We start from the raw sequence: 24733 nt of genomic DNA on the forward strand, positions 1-24733 counted from the left end.
CTGTTTTGTGTCTTGCTCGTTCCTTGTAGTCTGAGATTTGAGGACGGATCTGCCTTTCATCCCACACGTGCGGAGTTTCTTCTAAAGAAAAACGTAGATGAATGCTGCACGACTGCTGCTCAAAGAATGACAATTACTGTCACTGACCGCAACTAAGTTAACGTGCTTGTTCTCCTCAGATGTGCGTATTCGCTGCATTCGCGACTGAATGGAAATGGAGTTGCCCTTGTGCTGTCAAATTGCAGCGGATGGCTTCAGGTATGCTGAGAAAATGATCTGGTTTGTGTAGGCAATGTGCTTGAGAGTGCATGAGTGGGAGTGAATTAAAGGAAAGTCCAACCAATATTATGAGGGAGAGAGGAGTAGAGCCGGGATTGGTCCATGCGTGAAAACAGGTGCCGGGGAAAGGAGATGTTGGAGGACTCCTTTACATAACCCGGGTGGAAAAAAGATACAGCGGTGAGGCAGAAGGGGAAAAGGAGAGTAGAGGTAAGATTAAGTAATTACCCTTTCAAGCCTAATTTGAGGTGCTGTTTGAAATTAACCTATGCAAATGAAGTGACTAAATCACACCGAGGACCGCAGTGATTCAGATTCAGCACAGCATTAGTGTTCACATCTTATCACAACACTATCAAATCCAAACGCTGAACTATAGTGAAACTTTCATGAGTGGTATTGAGGAACAGTTCAAATGAAAAGTCACACTGTGTATCAGTATGGTATTCTTTCAGTATGTTTAAGGTACAGTAGAGTTATAAAAGATGATCAAATAAAAGTCAAATAAAAGCTGCAGGTGCGGCTGGAAAACCAAGCAAATATTAGTCATTGTTAAGGATCTACATGGCTTTAATTCTTGACTGATTCTGTTGGAGGTTTCTTCCTGTCGAAAGGGAGTTTTTCCTTCCCACTGTCACCAACGTGCTTGTTCACAGGAGGTCGTGTAATTGTTGGGGTTTGTCTGTATTATTGTAGCGTCTCTACCTTATAAGATTAAGCTTCTTAAGGCGGCTGTTGTTGTGATTTATTGCCTTATAAATAAAACTGAATTAATTGAATTGAATTCCATTATACTGTAAGAAGTTTAAGAAGTTAAGCATTTACAGGATTATTCTGTTATTATTGTAAAACTATAACAGTGCCTTTACGGTATCATACTGTCAGTTCTTTGGCTTTGGTTGCCTGAATGTGATCTGGTGATCGAGTGCTAGTTGAACGTTCACTGTTCTTAGCCAGGCCAAAACCAGAACTTATTAACTACCGTATTTTTGGACCATAAGGCGCATTAAGCGAAACAAAACCGTCAGAAAGGTCAAACTTTACTCAACTCATTCTTCTTGCTTCCTCCACTTCCATACCATCGATTTATTAATGTTCAATTCTCTCGCAACTGCTCTATTCCCATGTTGTTGCAGTATATTACTGACTAACCTCATATTATGGATGGATTATTTCCTGACTGAAGTTTGGTCCGTTTACAGCATCCTGCCATGTAATTGCATTTGTCCCTAACCATCGGGAACCCTCACGTTAACTTTTATCGAGTTGAAAAAAGTTAGCATTCATCCTCCAGCTTCACTGTGTTTTTGTTATGCTAACATAGCTGTAACGCTAGTTATCACGCAGCACATCATTATATACCAGCTAGCCCAACTTCAGTAACTGTCACGGCTGGCGGAGGGAGCCGTGTGGTGTGGAGGAAACGGAGGACCCAAGATGCAGCAAACTGATGATACGAGTGATGTTTTATTTACAAAGGTGGCGGTGACAAAAACAGGCAACGAGGTATGAGTACTTTACAAACGGAAACCTAAACTGGGAGAAACTAAATAGCAAACCTGAGACCGTACAAAGGGGGTGCGGGGCAGAGGGACGCAGAGACAGGACACCATGGAACGCAGATGAATGCAGAGATACGCAGAAATACACGGATGAGTGCAGACGAGCCGACGAGGAGCACAGGCAGACACCAACTATAAATACACACACCAGGTAATGAGGAAATGGCACACAGGAGGGGACACAGCTGGAACTTAATGGGCATAACGAGACACAGACCTACAAAGTAAAACAGGAAATCTAGAACCCGAACCGGACACAAGGGGGGAGGACACAGAATAACTAGAACAGAGGGAAATAGTCACAAAACACAAAACGCTGGGTCAACGACCCAGGACCATGACAGTACCCCCCCTCCAAGGGCTGGCTCCAGACAGCCCAAAACAAAAACAGACGACCAACCCAGGGCGGGCGGCGGGGGCCCAGGACGGAGGGACCAACACCGAACAAAACAAGCTCCAGCGGACCGAGGGAATTGTCCAAAACAAAAACACACATGCTGGAGTACCAGGACAAAACACAGTTCAGGAGGCCGGCCCAGAGGCTCACAGCTCAGAAGTCCAGGACAGTTTATCTTCTGAGGCCGGCCACGTCGGCGACACAGCTCCGAAAGCCGACCGAGTGGAAGGCAGCGGTGGCGGAGCGGAGGCAGTTCAGGGGGCCGACCGTGCGGACAGCAACGGCGGCGTCTAGGAGGTCGTCCATAGTGACGATGACGCTCCACCAGCGGCCTGGCAGATGACCGCCGATGTCGAGGCGGCAGTTTGGGACCCGAAGGTGGCATGGCCGTCGCAGCACCAGACGAGACCGAAGCAGAGGCTGGACCAGACGAGGCAGCTGATGAGGATGCTGAAGCAGAGGCCGGACCAGGCGAAGCTGAAGCAGAAGCCGGACCAGGCGATGCTGACGAGGATGCTGGAGCCGGGCCAGGCGATGCTGAAGACACGAAGGCTGGAGCCGGACCAGGTGATGCTGAAGACACGAAGGCTGGACCGGGTGAGGATGAAGGCTCGGAGGCTGCAGCTGGCGAGGATGATGAGGCTGCAGCAGGCGACGGCGTGGAAGCCGGAGACTGTAGCGCTGCAGGCGTGGAAGAAGCTGCTGCTGCCCGCGGCGTGGATGAAGCTGCAGCTGGCGAGGATGATGAGGCTGCAGTTGGCAGCTGGACGGGCTCCTCGGGCCCTCCAGCTGACGAGGCAGGAGGCTGGCTAGGTTCTCCTGAACCTCCAGCTGACGAGTCTTGAGGCTGGACGGGCTCCTCGGGCCCCCCAGCTGACGAGTCTTGAGGCTGGACGGGCTCCTCGGGCCCCCCAGCTGACGAGACAGGAGGCTGGTTAGGTTCTCCTGAACCTCCAGCTGATGAGTCTTGAGGCTGGACGGGCTCCTCGGGCCATCCAGCTGGCGAGACAGGAAGCTGGGCGGGCTCCTCGGGCCCCCCAGCTGACGAGGCAGGAGGCTGGCTAGGTTCTCCTGAACCTCCAGCCGATGAGTCTTGAGGCTGGACGGGCTCCTCGGGCCATCCAGCTGGCGAGACAGGAAGCTGGGCGGGCTCCTCGGGCCCCCCAGCTGACGAGGCAGGAGGCTGGACGGGCTCCTCGGGCCCCCCAGCAGGCGAAGCAGGAGGCTGGACGGGCTCCTCGGGCCCCCCAGCGAAAACAGTCTCTGGACCAGTGGGCACCGGGGCCCCTGGAACACACAGGTCAGAACCAGCAGGCGCACGGGCCTCTGGCAGGCACGGGTCAGAACCAGCAGGCGCACGGGCCTCGGGCAGGTACGGGTCAGAACCAGCAGGCACACGGGCCTCTGGCAAACACAAGGCAGACTGCAGCTGCACAGAGCATTGACCCAGCTCGGGCAGCGACAGCCGGATACAGTCCTCAGCTGGCTTCTTAATCTCCAGGGGTCCAGAGTCGGCCGGGGGCTGGGACCCAGCCTCTGGGGAGGCCCTGGAGTGCGTCACAGTCTCTGGGCTGGCCAGCTGTTGCGGGCTGACAACTGCGTTATGTGGTGTGTCTCTCTGCTTGACATGAACAGGTGAAATACAGTGCTTTTCCGGTTGGATGGACTCAACTTGTAATACAGGCGGAGCTGGTGAAGATGGTGGCTGAATAGGTGGCTGAGCTGGTGATAACGCTGATGAGTCTCTTGCCAACTGAGCTATTGACTGAGCCACGGATTGTAACAAGGTGTCTAATAGGTCTGGCTGTGACTGTAATGGAGGTGGAGATTGAGTGGCTAACTGAGGTAGCGGCTGCAGGGCAGCTAACCGAGCTACCGGCTGGGCAGCTGGCTCAACAAACACAGCCCCGGAATAAACAGTCATGCGAGCTGGCGAAACAGACGGAGTGTCTTTTCCACTCACCACAGCCGGCAGTTCCGAAGTCCCAACCTCCGGCTGTGGGGCGACGCGCCGACGGCGCGATCGTCGCTTCCTCCCGGGCAAAACCTCCGGCGGGCCGGGCAAAACCTCCGGCGGGCCGGGCAAAATCTTCACCGCCGGGCTGGGTTGGGAAGCGGTAGCGGCTGGAGGGTGGAGGTGAAGTTCGTTAAGGATGAAGTCCTGTGCGAGCGGGTGAAGAGAGTCGAGTAGCCAGCAGTGAGCAGACATCAGCTGCTGTAGCCTAGCTTCTACAGCGTGGTGAAGCTCTTCCTCCTCATGCTCCAGCCACAGGTTGACCAACCTGGAGACGCTGTCGATCACTTCCTCCCGAAACTCCTGGGACGGTGCGGATGCTGCTGGGTCCATGTTTGGTCGGCTCGTACTGTCACGGCTGGCGGAGGGAGCCGTGTGGTGTGGAGGAAAAGGAGGACCCAAGATGCAGCAAACTGATGATACGAGTGATGTTTTATTTACAAAGGTGGCGGTGACAAAAACAGGCAACGAGGTATGAGTACTTTACAAACGGAAACCTAAACTGGGAGAAACTAAATAGCAAACCTGAGACCGTACAAAGGGGGTGCGGGGCAGAGGGACGCAGAGACAGGACACCATGGAACGCAGATGAATGCAGAGATACGCAGAAATACACGGATGAGTGCAGACGAGCCGACGAGGAGCACAGGCAGACACCAACTATAAATACACACACCAGGTAATGAGGAAATGGCACACAGGAGGGGACACAGCTGGAACTTAATGGGCATAACGAGACACAGACCTACAAAGTAAAACAGGAAATCTAGAACCCGAACCGGACACAAGGGGGGAGGACACAGAATAACTAGAACAGAGGGAAATAGTCACAAAACACAAAACGCTGGGTCAACGACCCAGGACCATGACAGTAACCCTACAAACATCACTGCTGTTTAGTTTTCTGTCTTCATTTATGTTGGAAGTGATAGCAGAGCTGTACGTTTTAATTTTTTCAGAAATCTCTCAGTCAGAACATGCTATATCATGTTTAGGTAGAAACTAGCAAGCTAACTTCATGCTAACTTCTAGCTCATTTAAAGCTGTAGCCAAAATGCTCCGACAATCCATCAAGCAGTGCGGCTTCGTAGGTTACCAAAGTCATACTAAAAACTTTTTTGATAGATTTTTGAGTGCCGTGTACCACATAAAATCACTTCGAGGTCAGTAAACACAGCCAGAATTCATACACCGGATTATAAGGTGCACTGTCGATTTTTGAGAATATTAAAGGATTTAGGTGCACCTTATTGTCCGGAAAATCCAGTAATAAGTTATTAGTTAAGTGGGTGTTACAGTCTCTGAGCTTGCAAGCACAAAAATTGCCTCTTCGAATTGTTACAGTAGTTTGCACTTTCTTCAGTCTGTGCTGAGTGTGTGTTGGCTTGATTAGTGAGCCTGATTTTGAGCAGACGGGTTTTGGGTGGATTCAAACAGAGCGAGACCTGAGTTTGTGCAGCAGGTTGTTTTAACCTGCTACACTCACAATATGTTCAACACTGACTCGTGAACAATCCACGACCTGCATGTGGGTTCATATTTTTTCATCAACATTTACAGTATTTTACTGTATTCACAAATAACACTGACTTGTTATAGTTTCCTGTATTATTATAGACATTTTCTATTTTTTCTTGACTGTTGTTACAGTAAAACTACTTTCAGCTGCCCCTTTATTCACAAGGGGTCACCACAGCAGGTAACTCTGCATGTTTGAGTTGGCAGATTTTTCCACCAGATGCCCTTCCTGCTGCAACTGTCAAAGGGATTTACAACATGTCTCCTCCCGGGATCAAACTCAGGATCTTTCATTTGTTAAACCACTACACGACAGGGACACTTTTTTCCTGTTGTTAAAGTTCTAAAGCTGAGGAATAAATGTTAAAGTCAACATTTTCAGGTAAATTAGACTGTCAGAAAAGAGAGAGATCACAGAATAGAACAAAAAGCACTCAGAGAGAGCAAACCTCTCACTTTCTGCACAATATTTACTTTAAAGGGAATAGTATTATATTTTTACTGTAAACATTATGTAGGAGTAGGTGACGGATAATAGGTATTGATTTGTAAATAACTGGACATGAATAACTTCAGCTGATTATATAATATATATTGTACAATAGCAGTATATTTCTAACTAACTCGGCAGCTCATTTTCTTGACTATACTTTCTTTGACGATATAACACATTTTGGGGCCAAGTTGAAAGAAAGGCAGAAACGTATTTGGATGCAAAAGGTTTTACCATAATGAAAAAGAACAGAGTGATAAAACAGTACTACTTTCATGCAAGAAACAGCACTGAATTGGAATACTGAAAGAGTTCAGTTTCAATAAAACAAGAATTTACGCTAAAATAATATTTCAGTGATATTTTTGTGTAGCGGTTGTTTCTTGTGGAGTCGGACAAATTGTATGACATTTTAGCGCCACGCTGAATAGAGTTTTTACATCGAATCCATGAAAATCAGCTGCAGTGCCAGGCCGCATCAGCTGATGACTCCACTGATATCCTTCTGCACATCCAATTGACAGATCTATTATAAGGCGCATTATTTAAGCTGCTTTAGCCAGCTTACCGCTCATCTACAACCTGCCTCAACCTCCGCGCCTCTTTTATGCTGTGTCAGTTTGATATCTGTTGTCAGTGATGCATGGTCTGCTCTATATAGGGGGTCTTGCTGCTATGCACAGAACAGAGCCCATTTGCCAAATGTAAATGCCTGCAGTAGGAGATACTAATCCTACTGTACTGCAGGCATTGACTAAACTATAAATTTATTAAAGAAATAACAGACCCCTGACTCTATACACAGCTAATGCAAATGCTAGTCCCTATCAAGTAACAGTATATGAGTTAGCTTGCTTTGCTGGCTGTCTAATTTTGTATTAAGCCACACAGTACACATACACAACTAAAGAAACCATCAGATTTCAGAAATCCAACGCGTGCTGTCAACCAGCAACACTTCAGGCTGTTCTCCCCATAACATCCTGGCACAATTCATAAGCTGGCACGGGTCCATGACTGTGACCTTCTGTAACGACCCACAAAACAGTGCACGATCCCCCAGCGTGCCTCTCTTTGAGTACAAGGAGAAAAGAGGAAGTGAGGCACATGTGTTTAACTGGCGAAGATGAAATTAAAAGCGGTGATTTCCCTGTTGACTGCTTGCTCTAAGCAGCTGCGCGCTTCTCTTTATGGCGAGCGTGTCACGATCTCTCACCTGTCTGCACACAGCCCGCCTGTCAGCTCTCCGTGTTTGCTCGGTCTTGCGTTAGATATATAAAAACACAAGATATTGTTTTGGTGACATTTACCCGCAAAGGCTTACTCACCGGCTACGATGCACGTCATAAAGGTACAACAGACCTTTCATTCGGCCCTGGAAGAAACAAGCAATAGACGGAACAAATCAATTGGCATTTATGTACTTACTGCTGTATCAAACTACAGTATGTATCCACCCAGCATGGTGTACCGCATGGCTGCAGCTTTATAAGGGATGAATGGACATTATGAAGAGCTTGCTTGGGATCATCTTGCGATCTAAATGCAAATTCAGGAAGGGTGTTAAAGCACTGAGGAAGTTATTACCTACATGGCTGGCTTTGATGAACAGCTCACAGCGTTTCAGGCAAATACCAAAGTGAAGCATTGCATCCATGAGATTAAGATGATTAATTACTCTTTTAAATGTATTCCTTTTTTTAAAAACACCTCGTTCAACCTCAAGCAATCATATTCAGAACCCGTGATGCTACTTGTCTGAAACAGTGCTGTGAATTCAAGTGCAGAGCCTATGCAAAAGCGACTTGTAATCACTACAGAAGCTAAACCATGCTTTCAGTTATGTCATAGACATATATAGGGACTACCTAAGTAAAGGTAAAGTTCACATACAGCATGACTGTGGAATATGGCTTTGCCAGATCAAGCAGACTTTAGTACATTTAGATCGTGTCGTGCTGCACAAAGTAACACTTAAAACTGTGCAACCCCGGCAGAGGAAAATGTGTACTCGTGCCTCTCTTTAAATCTCTCCCCCAAAACTGTTTGAACCAATGCTCATTTATGTAAAAGCCACCAATTTGTGTCACTGTTTTGCGATGATTCCCAAGGACTTTTCCAGAGATAGTCCCAAACATATGCTGATGTGACATCACTCGTGACAAACCTACTTTAAGATAAACTCTTAAAAACACACTTTCAGAAATAAAAGTCACCTTTAGAGGAGGAGAGTGTGTGTGTGGGGGGGTACAGGGAGAGTGAAATGAAAGCAATTTTTCTCCTTTTGAAATGTAAATGCACTGCGATTTGCTGAATACCTTTGAAGAAATCATGTTATTAAGAATCAGGTGTCGCTATGCAGCCACCATTGATACGGAGTTCATAATCTTAAATGAAATATTTTTCTTCCTCTTGCAATTTCTTCACCCTTTTCACTCCTTTCTAAGTGGAGAGCAGGCTTTGTGTGAAAAGGTCATATGGCTTTCATGGAGCTCACACTCACCTGCTGACAGGCGAATGTCATCACTTTCCTTTAAACTTAGTAATGACTCTTTTTACACGCCTTCGTGGCTAAAGCATCGCCATGCGCTGCTCTTTTCAGTATCTTCGCGCAATATGTAAACTATATGCTACACGCGATGAAATGTATAATTATGTCAAAAAGAGTAAATCGAGCTCTTCATTTAGGGATCCAAAGAAACACAGATTTCTTTTTTCTTTAAAGTGCAACATCTATAGAGATCACGGCTTTAAACACTGCCGACAGGAATATTTTTTTGTTATTAAAAACATTCTCTGTGCTCTTCAGCCGTGGGTATGTGAAACGGCGTACATGAGACATAACAGTGCACACTGAGGGCATCTATTAACATGAATTTCAGGGTAAGAGTATATTCATCTCTCTCCTTTATCTTCTCCTGTCTGTTTTTTTCGAATTAACATTGTCATGGGTATTACTAATTAGGTCAAATTCAGACGTTCCGAGTACAAATGAACATGCCAGTAAAACTAAGAAAGATTTAATTACCAAACACACAATGCAGATATTACTCTTGTGTTTGGCACGTTGGTGAAAGTATAAACAATGCAGAAGTCATGCTAGCAACACTTAGAAACACCTAGAAATCATATCACTAACAGCATTAGTATGTTTACAGTATTGTAGTATGTTACAATGCTAACATTTGCCGTAGCGTTTAAATGTTTCCAAGCAAAGGTTGATGAGACATTTATAGGGTGTGTAAACAAATACTGGAAAAAATGTAGAATATCATGTTCAATATGACGATATAAAAACGTCTATCGTTTCATTTTACGCTATCGTTTGTTTCGTGGTGTCGCAAAATAAACTGTTTACGGCAATATTTTTTCATCGTTTTGATGGTCACTGTAGTGGCTATATTAATTTCTTAAAGTTCTCTCTTTCTCTTATATTTCATATAACCACACTACAGACGGACAAGCGCCTGTTTTTATGCGTTGTTGTTAGCAACAACGACGGTAAAACCCTCGCGTGTCCGCTTATTTATTTTCCACATAAACCTTTCACAATAAAGCTCAAGATCCTGTTGAGACTTTTCAAAATAAACTGAATCACGTGAAAGAGTATGCAAAGTTGTCATGGTCCTGGGCCATGTGGGCCCAGTATTCTTAGTTCCTTGCATTTTTGTATTTCGTTCCTTATTTAGGCCATGTTTCCTGAGTTGCCCTGTTGTGTTGTTCCCTAAGTGTTTTCCCTTCGTGACTCTTACCCCCTGTGTGCCCCTCTGTGTATTTATGAGCCCTCGTCTCTCTTTGTGTTTTATTCCATGTTTTCCCCAGCCCGTTATGTCTGTGTTCTCCCCGTGCTCTCTCTCCTCCTGTCTGAACCTCTGTACTTCCTGTTTTACTTTGCCCGTCTCCCGTTAGTGTTGCGTTCACTCCTGCCGTGTCTTGTTATGATTATCAGTGTCACCTGTGTTCCCTGTGTGCTCCCACTTCCCTCGTTAACCCTCTGTGTATTTATGTCTGCGTCTTCCTCAGTTCTGTGTCGCGTTCTCCCTCATGCTGCGTGGATTTCCCTGTGTCTCTCTCCGAGTATTAGTTTATTGTTCCCAGTTTTAGTTTTGTATTTTCCTGTCAGCTTGTCAGCAATAAAGCTGCCTTTTGAGTTCATCCCTTGAGTCCGTGAGTTTTGCGATTGGGTCCTCATCCTGCCTGCCACGCAGCGAGCCATGACACAAAGTATTTACAGATGAGAAGCAAAAAAGAGCCGGCAGGTGCTAAAAAATAAACTTCAGACTCAAACGTTAGAACATACGTACGGAGCCCCGCAGGGGACATGGGAGAAAAAAAAAATTAAGACGGACTTTTGCGAGATCTCGCAAAACAAACTCGGGATCTCGCAAAAGTTTTAGCCGCATTCTTCGGACGCCGGCTCGAAGCCGACCAGGAGGTCAAGGCACGATGTGCCAGGAAAGCGGTGCTCCTCCCGGCTGTAGTAGGTCTTCGGCCTTCGACCTCCCGTCAGCTCGAAGCTAATGGGAGGTCGAAGGAAGAATGCGGCTAAAACTTTTGCTAGATCCCGAGTTTGTTTTGTGAGATCCCAAGTTTGTTTTGCGAGATGTCGCAAAAGTCCGTCTTAATTTTTTTTTTCTCCCATGTCCCCTGCGGGGCTCCGTACTATCGGGACGATAGATGTCTTATATCGGGATATGAGATTTTGGTCATATCGCACAGCCCTATGTATTAATAGTCCTTAATAACTCAGGAGATGCTGCATTCCCTGAGAGGAACATGAATGCCTAAACCAAATCCATCCCATACTTTTTCAGGTTTCAGGCATGGACCACAAAGACCTTACTCTACCATGCCACCATATCCACTTCTGGTTGGAAGATATTACACGAAGAAAAAAAAAGTTAAAGCAATTTTTTTCGTTGCATCTCAAACTTCATTCTGTGAAAAAAACATCTGGCCTGTTTCTGTCCTTTAAATTAGAATCAGAATCAGAATCAGAATGGGGTTTATTGCCAAATGTTGAGCAGGTTTACAACATTAGGAAATTGCTGCGGTGCTTCAGTGCAAACATAGTGTCATAAATAGCACTTAAATAGACATGGAAAAAAATAAAAGTAGGGATAAGAATTAAAAGTGCTACGTGGAAAGATATGTGCATGAGATATACATGAGATATATACATGAGAATAAGAATTAAGAGTGCTACGTAGAAAGATATATACATGAGTGCAGGTGGTGATCAGTGCCAAACATGGAATGATGCAGTGAACACAGCGTAGGGTCATGTGTTAGTGGCGGGGACAGTCATGTGGTTATTGTTCATGTGTCCAACAGCAGAGGGGAAGAAACTGTTCTTATGGCGAGAGGTTCTGGTGCGAATGGACCGGAGCCTCCTGCCTGAGGGGAGCAGGTCAAACAGACTGTGTCCAGGGTGAGAAGGGTCAGCTGAGATCCGAGCTGCACGCCGCAATGTCCTGGAGGTGTACAGGTCCTGCAAAGATGGGAGTCTGCAGCCAATCACCTTCTCAGCAGAGCGCACAACACGCTGCAGTCTCTGTTTGTCCCTGATAGTGGCTCCAGCGTACCACACGGTGATGGAGGAGGTGAGGATGGACTCGATGATTGCAGTGTAGAACTGCATCATCGTCCGTGTTGGCAGGTTGAATTTCTTCAGCTGCCTCAGGAAGTACATCCTCTGCTGGGCTTTCTTGATGACGGAGGTGATGGTGGGCTCCCACTTCAGGTCCTGGGTGATGGTGGTACCCAGGAAGCGGAATGAGTCCACAGAGGTGATGGGGGTGTCAGTCAGGATGATGGGGGGGAGTGGAGCTGTGTGCTTCCTGAAGTCCACAATAATCTCCACTGTCTTCTGGGCATTCAGCACCAGGTTGTTGTGGCTGCACCAGGACACCAGACGTTCAACCTCCCTCCTGTAGGCAGACTCGTCCCCGTCCGAGATGAGTCCAATAACGGTGGTGTCATCTGCAAACTTGATTAGCTTGACAGACTGGTGGGTGGAGGTGCAGCAGTTGGTGTACAGGGAGAAGAGCAGAGGAGAAAGAACACAGCCCTGAGGGGAGCCGGTGCTGATGGTCCGGGAGTCCGAGACATTCTTTCCCAGCCTCACATGCTGCTTCCTGTCCGTCAGGAAGTCAGTGATCCACCGGCAGATGGGATCAGGCACATTCATCTGGGAAAGCTTGTCTCGGAGATGGTCTGGAAGGATGGTGTTGAAGGCAGAGCTGAAGTCCACAAACAGGATCCTGGCGTAGGTTCCTGGGGAGTCCAGATGCTGCAGGATGAAGTGTAGGGCCATGTTGATGGCGTCGTCTACAGATTACTGCCATCGCGTGCCCACAGTTGGCTGCTGTCTCTGGAAGCAGGATTAATTCTGCTTGACTTTGAGTCATTGGAATCTGTAGTATCTGCTGATTTGATTTGGGTGTCTGTTTCTAATTATATTGGTTACTGGTTGTTTGTGCATGCACATTATGGATAAACCTTTAGTCTTTGTTAGGAGGCTGGTGATAGATTGTCACTGGCTCTGCTTTCACTACTCTGATTTAGGATCTGCACAGTATGTGGAAATAGAGCGACCATCGACAAGTAAACAAGTGTGATGCATCATCTTAACAGATTGGTTTCGCTAACCAACTTGCCCAGCATGTGATCTAAAGGAGTTATATTGTAGTGTGAAGAAGTTTTTAATAACTCTGTTAGAAAGGAAAGACTTGGTGATACAGAGGGAAACTTCTGTCTTGTCGGGTTTAATTAAGCAAGCAAGTGGAACAGGCTCAGCAAGATGCAGAAGGTTGTCAATGTATATAAAAAAAAAATAAAATTTGGGCAGCACAAAATTATGAAACTGTACCAATTTGTCTTGCTAAACAGTGGAGGAAGTGTTGTGTGAGGTCATCGTCTCTACTTGCCGTTCTGTAAAAGTCACTGCGTACCACTGCACTGAATGATGAATGTCTGTACTAAGTTTCAAGGAAAACCATCCGATTTCTTGAGATGTCGGTTTGGACCAAAGTGCTGGACCTGTAAATGGATTAGCATTCCCAGCCCCGAAGCCCTGCTCGCAATGAATGTACATTTCCACTGCAAAAAAAGGACTTTGTAAAGTGTAACTCAGTAACCGGTGTCAGAAATCTCTCCTTCCCAGCCAAACTGTGTTCATGAAGTAGCATTTGTCATAAAAATGACTTATTCTGGCAGCAAAAATAGGTTTCAAAATTCACTTATCTGTGACTCTGGGGTGCTCAAGTGTTTTCTTTTTCTGCTCTGATGAATGAGGATAGCGCAGTGGTTGTTTGTTCCCCATCAGTAACTCTGAAACAGTAACCAAGCTCGTGGCATGAAAGGCAGTTTGGAGGTAGTTTATTTGTCCTGGGATGAGCATGCTGCTCAAGAACGCTCTTTTGTGGCTCTTGTATTAGTTGTTGTAATGCATCTGAGGTGTGAAGTGGATGCCGATATATTGTGTCATTTGCTCTGTAATTAATAATAAGCATCGGCAGGACTGATGGGGAATGCTTATCACATCAGAAGGACTCATCAGTGAATGATCACCAGGAGCAGGATTTAATTGGTGCCTGTTCTTAACTGGTTAGAATTAAAAAACTAGTAAGCTCCTACAGAGAGTAGTCACTACTCTTCTAGGTCGATAACTGACTGGCATTTTCAAAGTGCCTTCAGTATAATAAACATTTTTCATCCTCGTATACTGCTTCACACATAATGACTAATCTCTCCTGGCGCGCACTTATATTACAGTTTGTTTATGTTTTGTATGAGTAATTTATCATGGAGAGGTCATGGAAGATGACTATTATTGTCAACTGCTACTATATAAATGAAACAGGACTGAACAGGATACATGGACAAGCCTATTTAATAACAGGCATTAAATTTTGTGACGCTTCAAATATGGGGTAACATGCATTAACTTCCTTTGGAGGGAACAGCTTAATAGTTGCAAAATGTCAATATATCACACTTACACAAATAAAATTAATACAAGAAAAAAAACTTGTGCTCTACAGCGTTTGAGGAATGAAGATTTGGAAATTAATTTTATTTCTATTTCTACTGCACAAAAGTGCATGATGGTAAAGTTAAATTGCATCCATGACTTCTTGGACCCATCTGCACAGACAACACTGCTAACACAAAACTAGCCAAGAACCCAGATTGCATGTCAACTCCAACTCAGCAACCAGTCTGATCTTCAACAGGTAACATATGCAGTGATGAGAAGCCAGGCTTGCAGCATTATGGTCTCCATTTCTTCCTGGATGTTTCTGGAATAGAATCACTGTGACTTTAAAGGCTCTTTGAGCTGCTTTTCAACGTTGCTTTGTGTTCGTACATTAAAACTACAACAAAGCTCCAGTGTGTGTCCTCGTTAGGACTGAGGTTTACATTGTTAACTGATAATTGTGTGCGTTTCAGGCCATTTGATGGAGTCGCGCAAAATTAATTTACTCCAGTGAGTAATAATGTACTGCACTGCTTTTAAGAAAGTAATGAGTAATCTGTAATACGTGACTTTTAGTCAAGCCAATAGTCTGGCACAATATTGAAAAGGCTGTAATGTGTTGTTGTGTTGGAGGGGAGGCAGTGATGAGGACCACGCAGAAAAGCTCATCAGGTTAAAACCAGGAATCTTCTTACTATGAGGCTACAGTACTACTGCACCATTGTGCCAAACTAGAAATAAAATAAAAAAAACTTTTAAAAAGCTGATAATATTTTTAGTTCCTTCAACTGAGGGACAGTCATTATCCCTGAAGAGACAGGGTTTTTCATCCTGCAGCACTGCTCTCTGGCTTTTTGGGGAAGCAACAAGCCCAGAACATTACTGAAAGGTGGGGTTAATGGCAGAATTCGACTCCTTAGCTCTTCTTCAGTGTCCTTTCTAACAGGGGAGGGACATCATCTGTGTAGTGATTTGTCAGGGGAATACACATGGAAGGAAAATAGGCCCTCCTGCTCCATCTCTCTCACTGTGGGAATGGAGAGGTATGAGTGGGCCTGCAGGAAGGGCAGTAAGGAGGTGGGCAGCCAGGCTGCTGCTTCATCTCTCTCAGTCCTGGGTGGCCTGCACAAGCTCAAAATAACTTACTTGGGAGACTCCACCTGTGTGTAACTGACACAATTAACCCCTAAATTCCCACACGCTTGCAGCTCATCGTGCAGATCACACCTGCCGAACGCGGGGGCATTTTTGCCAACACGTAAAGCATTTTGTCAAAAACGCGTTCATCAAGCAAATTAGTTGCAGCTCGAGAACATTTAGTCTCCCAGAAGTTTCAACGCTACTTTTTCTTGCGACAGACCGAGATTAGCTGTCTTCTACTTCTTCACACCAGACATTTTGACATGTCACAGTAGAAAAAGCATAGGTGTAAAGAAATGATGAGTGAAATGAAGGAATTCTTTTTGCGTTTCAAGGTCCACCAGTGCGTGCAGGCTTCACTGTCAGGGTTTACATGGGCACAGAGCTATTGTCAGTGTTATTCACTGAACAACTAAACTTCTACTTTGACTAAGGAGACGGTAAACGCTGTAGCCTGAGGTCATACTTCGAAGGACTCAATAAGAATGTAAAGTGTTTGCACACACACTTAATTATTAACGGTTTATGAACTGTTATATTCAGATTTGTAATTGCTGATTTTGCAAATACCCAACAAAACAGGTTCTAACTGAATGTAACTCTGAGACATAATTCACATCTTTCCTAAAGGCCGACTTCGAAAGTGTCGTGGCTATAATTTAAACTCGTGGCTGCTTAAAAGCTCGTCTAGACCGAAGCTCATCGCTTTGCTATGACTGCCATCCCAGCTTTTCTTTCCCGTGCACCCACATGCAATCCATTTTTCATGCCTGCTCTGTATTGTATTTCAGCTCGTTTTATTCTGGTCCTCTGGAGAACAGGTGTGTTGTTGTTTTTTTCTTTTTGTATGAAAAAGCAATGTGTGCTGCAGCCTGCTGAGCCCAGGCAGTTGGTTGGGTACATCATGTACTTGCTGGGAACCGATGCCGTCTGTCGTCGATGCCAGTAATCGCTACCAACAGACAATTAACTTCAGCATGTCTTTCAAACTTCTCTGTGACTTATTTTGTCTTTGCAAACTTCTCTTTCTGTAAATAATTAAGCCACTGATGGATTAATTTGGTGTCCGTAGTGAAAACAGTGCCTAACAAATCATTCAACCCCATTTAGGATCATAACAAACTTTCCCTGCAGTATTTTAGTACCTGTAGTCTGGAGTCTTAGGAGCATTCGTGATGTTTGTTCCCGTGGTTGCATCCTGGTGTGAGGCAATGAAATAAAAGCATTTCAGCTCTTAAAAATCAAACATGTGGGCTTTATACCTGCGATTGAACATCAAGCGGAAAGGTATAAGGGAGCGTCGGCTCGCCTTTATCTCTAATGGGCCCCAAACTGCAGTGCTTAGACTGAATATGAATGTTCTGCCGGTGAATTATTAATGTTGTGGTGCGCTTCATATTCTGCCTGGCACTTCCAGAGGTGATCCACCTCCCACGCGGATTGGAAGCTGTCACCCGTAATTGGAGAAATCACGACAGCACGGAGTTAAGTGCTCCACAGTCCCCGGGTGAAGAATCTGATGGTGCACACTGCAGCACCAAGAGGTGGGAACATTTTCCTATATATTTTTTTTATGGTGCATTTTTTTTTCTCCTCCATACCTCTGAATAATTCTCGTTCTCCATCTCCATCCATCTTTTCAGGATTTCAGAGTGTTTTTCATTCTGCAGTATTAGTTAACTTCCTGAAAAAAATCGTAATTTCCAAGGATGTCATTCTCAGCAAGCGGCAGCGAGGAAATCTCGAGCTGATGCTGAAGTCAGATGGAGTGCTCACGGATCAAGATAAGCTGCAATGACTTTCATCACGACCTTTGACCTTGGCTACAACCTGCGCTTTCCGCTAAACATATTTCCTAAACCGTGTGAGGTGAACCGCATCTGATGAAAAACATTGGCGGCGGCGCACAAGCCACCGCTCGTGACGACTCAGCGGCACATTTTTCTGACAGAGTGACAACTCTGTGCAAAGTGTGTGGATCTCCAGTCCCACGGTGCGCCCAGGGCGCCGTCAAACCGACAGCTCACAGCACAAATGGACCCCTGTGGCCCAAAGATGGAGGCAAAGTTGTTGCCACGGCAAAGAGTTTTGGTTGTCCGATTGGTCCCCGCGAACAAAGGAGATCTGTCAGCTTTCATGACAGGGCCAAGATTGCAGTGTTTTATCCCGGATCAAGCATGATCCATGGTCAAATTGTGGCAGATTCATCCCAACCGTGGCTCTTCGAGACCCGTATGTCTGTCAAAAACTTTAGCGATCGGAAGAGATAAAGCTTACGTTGACAGGGGTTTAGGCCAATGCCGGTCATGTGTGAACCGGTGACAAGGTCAAAAGATGAAATGTGTCGCGGGGAGGGGCGAGGTCTCATCAGGACAGAGGGGAGCGGAGCTCTCGGAGAGATAAGTGAAGCTTGATGTGACAAGGTTTGTCTAAATTTGATAAGAATCCAAAACTGGGGCACGGATTTCGCTCTGCCTCACAGGAACACACACTTTTGTCAAGAGGAATCGTGTGCAGTCTGTTTTTAGCTCCACAATTGGAACTTAATCACTTTAATCCATTCGTTGGATTATGATGCTACTGCTTCATGATAAACCATCTGTGTGAGAAGGTGCCTCTGTGTTAAATTTAAAGTTCACCTATCATCGCTTCCAAATCTGCTTCACTAATTCCGTATTTTCTCCACCGTTTCCTACCACATTTATTCATTTTTCTTATCAATTTCTATTTTAGCCATATGTTTGGATTTAGCTCCATTTCAGCAATAGAAGCTACCCACAAGTCCAATTTCAGTATGGACAAAACACCTACTATCCACTCACGCCATGGTGCAAACAATACACTTTATTTCTATTTTGAGGAAAAGAGAAAAACATTCAACACTGGAACAAATCCAAGAGATGATATAGCTTGCTCTCTCCGACATGCAAATTTAATCGGCATGAAAAGGAAATGAGAAGAAAACAAATCATGCACTGCTGCCAGTCCAGCCAGAAAAACAATGAGATCATATACAACCATAAGGACGGTTTAATGACGCTCTATAAGTCGTTTGGGGGCAATGTTTGCCAAACTATGCTGTAAATGACTCCTTACTGTGTCAGTATGCTAAAGCTCTTATGAGTCATGGGAACACTGAAAGTGTTATTACAGCGTAAAAAGGTTATATCTTTTTCAATATAAAGTTTTCTTGTATTAAATGCATGTGCAGTCTATAATGTGAGCAGGATAGATCCAATATCCTGAATTTCTTTCTCAAAAAAATAAATGAAATCCTTTTAACGGTAATGTCAGAGTAATTGCACTGACGAGCTGCTTGCTGTTCAGTTAAGGAGAGTGCTTGGATCTCCTTTTGCTTTACTTTGCTGGAGGTGAACACTTTACAATTTCACATCTCTTGCAAATAAATTGGAATAAAAACACAACTTTACTGTAATAAAGGCAAAGTCTACTACCGGTCGGTTTAATATGGCTCACCAGCAGGTTTTTTACACATCTGCAGAATCTATCCACGAACATCTGCAAACAGAAACAGATGCTCCCTTTAGTGAACTACAGCCATATTATTCCAGATGCCAGATAAAGGATAGGTAAGGTCTCAAAGGTAAAAACAAAAGAGCGAGGTCACACAGTTGTTTTCATTTCATTAGTAAAAGTCTAACCCATTTAGTAGCATAATTATTTTTTAAAGATTTTAATCATTTTTTATGTTCTTTCATTCTGTTTGTATGTCGTAGCCCCAGTGCACTACTACCCTACTGCACCCTACCAGTAATATAATTCCAGTACTACACTATATACATGAACATACATGTACATGGTGTGTTTTGTCATTTGTTGTTATGCTTCCTGACAGCACAATTAAGACAAGACTGAACAAGCCTATCAGGAGAGAGCCTTTTTAACACAGACATACTTTATTGTCATTCAAATTTACATCTTGTAGTACACAATGAGATTTTGTTGCATTGGCTCCATTTGTGCAAAAAAAACAAAAAACAAGTAGTATTCAAAAAAATTACAATTATTTGTAATTTTAGGTTTGTAAAGTTGCATCTGAGCAAATCTCAACATAAGGAACAATGTCCTTTGGATGAGACCAAGGTGAAGATGGTTGGCCATAATGCACAGCACCAAACAGCATATCAGCACAACATGGTTGGAGCTGTGATATTAGTGTTTCTTTTGCAGCAGCAGGTCTTGAGATCATCCGTCTGACAGCTAAGAGGTGGCTGAAACTGTGTCATGCAACAGGACAATGATGTGAAACAGCAGCACGTCTATAACAGATCGGCTGAAAAATGAAAGAATCGTGGTGCTGCAATGACCCGGTCGACGTCCAGATCTCAACCTTGCATGAAAGGCTGTGGTGGGACCTTAAGAGATATGCATAAATGAATTCCTGCAAACCTCAATGAATTGAAGCAATGCTGTAAAAAAGAGTGGACCACGAGCCAAACAGGAAATAAGTTCAACTTGTTGCTGCTAAAGTTGGTTCTACAAGCTCCTGAATCATGGGGTGTAGTTAGTTTTTCCACATGCTGCTTCTGCACTTTGGCTCAGTTTTTTCTTCAATTAATAATGACATGGTGTAATATTTCATGTGTTGTTCTTCATCTGAGGTCGAATTTCAATAATTTTTAAGATCTGACTGAACAATTTTCTTTATTTATAACCCAAGAAATGAAAGAGTGTGTTCTTTCTTTTTACCATGCATGTATATATATCACTACAATTCGTGAACATTAACTCCCCCCTTATTTTGTTCTACTTATCAAGTTATTCCTCACAGCCTTAGTAAGATGAATATACAGTAAGACCTTGCAGGCTGTTTTACCTGGGGGTTTCCAGATGATGAGATTCAGAATAATTCATTCATATACTGAATATTTAATAAAATGGCATGGGGCAATATGTGAAAGGCTTATTTCATGTTAAAGTATTTTTTTAAGGCTATAAAATAACGTGTGTCCACATAGTGAGGTCAGCGTAGACGGTTAGGGCACAAAAAGTCCTTATATATCCATTTTAGTTATGTCTTAGAAGCTAATCTTAAAATTCTCGAGAATATAAGAGAATATCTAATAAGCTTTGCAGGATGGCTTAAAAAGGGCCTGTTTCTTTCAAATTTTCACAACACAAGCTTTTCACCTGACAATGATCTGCAGGTGTGTGCTGGCATGTGTGAATTCAAAAATATAGGCCATTTATGGGATCCATCTGCCCCAGGACGTACTGCATTTAAAGTGCTTTATGGTACAGTATGGGATCGCCACATACCTGTGATGGCCCATAACCTATTAGCCTTTAAATATATAGCGTGGCTTGCACTGTGTCATTGTGTCACATAAATCTATAATTTTTCACGATATATCTTGAGATTATATATATATATATATATATATATATATAGCAGCTGGATAGCGTAGTGGTTAGACTACACGCCTTTGGAACAGAGGATCGCAAGTTCGATTCCTGCCTGGGGCGTCTGTATCCAGTAAGGGTCCTAAGGCTAGACCCCCTATGCTAAGCAAGCCTACCGCAGACATGAGCGAGACAGATAAATATGAAGGCATGCCGGCTCGGACGTCGCCCGGATCAACAAGGTCCGCGTCAGGTGTTGAGGAACCAGGGCACCCTGACGAAAAGTGGGCTACTGGAACAAGAAGGCATCGGTGGGCAAGAGACGAAAACAGGGCATTGTTGGAATGCTACTATGCAAGTAACCCCGGCGGAAGGGGCTACATGAATAGGATGAGGGACCTATGGATTCTTCGATACCCAACATCCACAATGACGGCGAAACAACTAGTAGCTCAGTGTTCCAACATTCGAAAGAAGGGACTGCTCTCACAGCTAGAGATTGACGAGGTACAACACAAATGCTACGGCAAGGAGGAGTCAGGACGCCAGGTCAGGGGGGAGATATCATCACCCCCACCCGAGATTGGGTACATAGCCCCAAGTGCGATAGGAGAAGGATCGTTGAGTGCGAGAGGAACTGACCTGAAAAATAGGATCATGGCCAAGCTTGAAACCTGGATCCCGCGTAGCCGGTTACCAAGATTACGTGAAGTTCCCTCAGAAGGTCTGCTAGATGATGTTAATGCAGCACTACGGGCAATACCTACAACCACGATTACAGACACTAACAAGCTGATCTACAATACGGCAACAGTGATCAGTGAGATGCTTGGCTACAAGTTGAACAGCCACAAGGGGCAGTACCCTCCATGGAGAAGGAGGCTAGAGGGCAAGATCAAAGTAGCACGGAGGGAGGTTAGCCAACTAACGGAGTTGCAGAAAGGTGCGACAAATAAGGTGCCTAAGAAATACAGCAAGCTGTCCATACCTGAGGCCTTGGAAACTGCCAAGCAAAGACTCACAGCCTTGGCCAGCCGCTTGAGGAGGTACACCAGAGAGATAGAAGGCAGGAGAATAAACCAGCTGTTCTCCACAGAACCAGCAAAGGTGTACTCTCAGTGGCAAGGGAACAATAAGAGAACAGCACCACCAAGGCTGGAGACGGAGCAATACTGGAAGAGCATATGGGAGAAGGATGCAACCCATAACGGCAATGCTCAGTGGCTAGAGGATCTGAGGGCTGACCACAGCGACCTCCCTGAACAGGGTCCAGTAACCATCACAGTGGCAGATATCCAAGAAAGGGTCTCCAGTATGAAGAGTTGGACAGCACCAGGGCCCGACATGGTTCACGCCTACTGGCTGAAGAAGCTGACTGCACTCCACGAGCGTCTGGCAGCACAAATGAACCAGCTGCTAGTTAACGAGAGACACCCGGAATGGCTAACTGAAGGCCGGACGGTCCTGATCCCCAAGGACCCCAAGAAGGGACCGGTCCCCTCCAACTACCGACCAATAACCTGCCTCAGTACTACATGGAAGCTCCTGTCAGGCATCATATCGGCTAAGATGAACAGGCACATGGGTCAATACATGAGCGGGACACAGAAAGGAATTGGCAAGAATACCAGAGGCGCAAAACACCAGCTACTGGTAGACAGAACAATCAGCCGAGACTGCAAGACCAGACTGACCAACCTGTGCACTGCCTGGATTGATTACAAGAAGGCCTATGACTCAATGCCCCACAGCTGGATACTGGAATGCCTAGAATTGTACAAGATCAATGGGACCCTAAGAGCCTTCATCAGGAACTCAATGGGGATGTGGCGTACAACACTAGAGGCCAACTCCAAGCCCATAGCACAAGTCACCATCAAGTGCGGGATCTACCAAGGAGATGCTCTGTCCCCACTGCTGTTCTGCATAGGCCTGAACCCCCTCAGTGAGATCATTAACAAGACTGGCTACGGATACCGACTACAGAACGGAGCAGTTGTCAGCCACCTCCTGTACATGGATGACATCAAGCTGTATGCCAAGAGTGAACGAGACATCGATTCACTGATCCACACTACCAGGCTATACAGCAATGACATTGGAATGTCGTTCGGACTGGAGAAGTGTAGTCGGATGGTAACAAAGAGAGGGAAGGTAGTCAGAACTGAGGGGATTGAACTACCAGAAGGCAACATTGCAGACATAGAGGACAGTTACAAGTACTTGGGGATCCCACAGGCGAATGGGAACCATGAAGAGGCCGCTAGAAAAGCTGCAACCACCAAGTACCTGCAGAGGGTCAGGCAAGTCCTGAGGAGTCAGCTGAATGGTAAGAACAAGATCCGGGCCATCAACACGTACGCCCTGCCCGTGATCAGGTACCCTGCTGGGGTAATAGGCTGGCCAAAGGAGGAGATAGAAGCCACTGACATAAAGACAAGAAAGCTCCTTACCATGCATGGAGGGTTTCACCCCAAGTCCAGCACCCTGAGGCTGTACGCTAAGCGGAAGGAAGGGGGCCGGGGACTGGTGAGTGTCAGCACCACAGTCCAGGATGAGACAACGAACATCCAAGAATACATTAGGAAGATGGCCCCAACTGACCGAGTGCTCAGTGAATACCTCAGGCAGCAGAAACCCAAGAAAGAGGAGGGAGACGAGGAACCATCATGGAAGGACAGGCCCCTGCACGGTATGTACCACCGGCAGATAGAGGAGGTGGCTGATATCCAGAAATCCTACCAGTGGCTGGACAAAGCTGGACTGAAAGACAGCACAGAGGCACTAATCATGGCAGCACAAGAACAAGCTCTGAGCACAAGATCCATAGAGGCTGGGGTCTATCACACCAGGCAAGACCCCAGGTGCAGGCTGTGTAAAGATGCCCCAGAGACAATCCAGCACATAACAGCAGGGTGCAAGATGCTAGCAGGCAAGGCATACATGGAACGCCATAACCAAGTGGCCGGCATAGTGTACAGGAACATCTGTGCCGAGTATAACCTGGAAGTCCCGAGGTCAAAATGGGAGATGCCCCCAAGGGTGGTGGAGAATGACCGAGCTAAGATCCTGTGGGACTTCCAGATACAGACGGACAAAATGGTGGTGGCTAACCAACCGGACATAGTGGTGGTAGACAAACAGAAGAAGATGGCCGTAGTGATCGATGTAGCGGTTCCGAATGACAGCAATATCAGGAAGAAGGAACACGAGAAGCTGGAGAAATACCAAGGGCTCAGAGAAGAGCTCGAGAGGATGTGGAGGGTGAAGGTAACGGTGGTCCCCGTGGTAATCGGAGCACTAGGTGCGGTGACTCCCAAGCTAGGCGAGTGGCTCCAGCAGATCCCGGGAACAACATCGGAGATCTCTGTCCAGAAGAGCGCAGTCCTGGGAACAGCTAAGATACTGCGCAGGACCCTCAAGCTCCCAGGCCTCTGGTAGAGGACCCGAGCTTGAAGGATAAACCGCCCGCAGGGGCGTGCTGGGTGTTTATATATATATATATGCTGTATTTTTTTCTTATGCAGTTATTGCATATGCAGAATCTTTTATTGTGAAACTCATCCTATGGTCATGTTTAAGACCAATAAGACGGTTTCACCTTTCGTTGTTAAGCGACTACAGGGAACTGAAAGCAGGAGTGTGGTCCGCTTGCACCTCTTTCTATCCTCTCTTCTTAATAGATTCAAATTAATGCAGTTTTGCCAGGAGCATCTGATGGAGTTAAGTTATTTGTCCTGGGCCTACACCCTTGTTCCACTCATTTCTATACAAATTCAATTTCAGTTAGAAAAGCAGACTAGCTGTTATTGCCCATTTGTCAAAACAGCAACGCTAGCGTGAATAGCCCGGTGGAGGAGGCGCTGGCTCGTAGCTTAGGACGGTTGCTTCCCTGAAGAAAATCAGATCAAGCATTGTGAGTGTCTCCCACACACCCCTTTGGTTTGTATTAATTCTTTCAAACTGCAGTGACAACGAAAGCCTG

Source organism: Diplotaxodon limnothrissa, linkage group LG3 (genome assembly GCF_057381915.1).
Source record: "Diplotaxodon limnothrissa isolate DT_005_m linkage group LG3, D_limnothrissa_male_GT1.1, whole genome shotgun sequence".
NCBI lineage: Eukaryota > Metazoa > Chordata > Actinopteri > Cichliformes > Cichlidae > Diplotaxodon > Diplotaxodon limnothrissa.